We start from the raw sequence: 1,254 nt of genomic DNA on the forward strand, positions 1-1,254 counted from the left end.
TCTGTTTTAATCCATTACCATGTTCAAAACAATGTTTTCTGTAATTAAATTGTATAATAAGAGTCTGAGCTACTACACAAGGAAATATGTGACACAGATATTACAAAACCATACAAATAAAGAATTTATTTATTATATAAGTCAGGGGTATTCAATTAAAGTTCCAAGGTGCACCCTCTATATTTTCTTCCAAGCAGAGGTCCGAAAAAAGAAATCAAATTTTTTTTTACATGTATTGTATTTTTACATTTAGATACATGCGATGCCATGTGACAGAAAAAAAATGCTGTTTCTGTTCAGGGTTTTCCTCCTGAAATCTATACTATTTTAATATTTTAGCCTACTAGATCAGACATGTCTTGTCACATCTAGATATAGATAGATAAATAGATAGTATGAAAAATAACTATATTTGCAGCATTGTTGTTTTCTGCTGTGTTTTGTTGTTTCTGTTGTTGTTAAAATAACCGCGTCATCCGCAGCTCTTGAACTTGGCGCCGGCGCGCGTCCGGAGAGAGAGAGAGAGAGAAAGAGAGAAAGCGCACGGAGCTGAAAGGTCTTGAATAAAGCGCATTTGGCTTTTGATAAAAATACTAGAGGATATAGCGCTGAAAGATATTTACCATAAACGACCCTGAGCGCTTGTTATGTGATCCGCTCCGCTTTTTTGATGCCGTTCACTTAAAATGGTGCTGTGTTACGGCTCGCGGTCCGGATGGATGCCGGGGTGCGGATGCGGTCCGCCTTTAGAGTATCAGTTATTTAAGGATAAAAGACTCGAGTTACTTATAAAATTTTCACAAGTCCTTTTCCTCGAGTCAAGTCTGGAGTCATTTCAGGTCGAGTCTGAGTCAAGTCTGAAGTCTATAAAAATGCGACTCGAGTCCAAGTCACTAACTCGAGTGCCCATTTCTGTTATGTATTCTACACTCATGGCATGCACACACATTAGGATAGGTTAGATGTCTGCCTCCGCTGCGAGTCCCTATCAAGCACTTTACCGATTCAACTACTCTCCTCTCCTCCTCCTGCCTGGCTCTTTGGCCTGCATCACTCACCGCAGCGCAAGCCTGTTCTTGATAAAGCTGCTGTGAAAACGTGGGAAAAGCTGATGACGAAGAAGTTGAAGTGAAGCGATCATATAGGCAGAGCAAAATACTTCATCGCTCCGTCTATAGCGCATTGTGATTGGATGGTTTACGCTGTCAATACGGGAGACAATCCAATGGGCCACTGGCTGCTCGCTGTCCCTGC

The 1,254-nt window shown here is 41.1% G+C and overlaps 1 protein-coding gene across 1 annotated transcript in view; it reads left to right on the forward strand.

The window, feature by feature from the left end:
* LOC107737684 (kelch domain-containing protein 8B-like) overlaps positions 1-1,254 on the forward strand; it is a 116,190-nt gene that overhangs the window by 105,232 nt on the left and 9,704 nt on the right. The gene's annotated exons all lie outside the window — the stretch shown is intronic.

This window comes from Sinocyclocheilus rhinocerous, unplaced genomic scaffold (assembly GCF_001515625.1).
Source record: "Sinocyclocheilus rhinocerous isolate Xijiao unplaced genomic scaffold, SAMN03320098_v1.1 scaffold72, whole genome shotgun sequence".
Lineage (NCBI taxonomy): Eukaryota > Metazoa > Chordata > Actinopteri > Cypriniformes > Cyprinidae > Sinocyclocheilus > Sinocyclocheilus rhinocerous.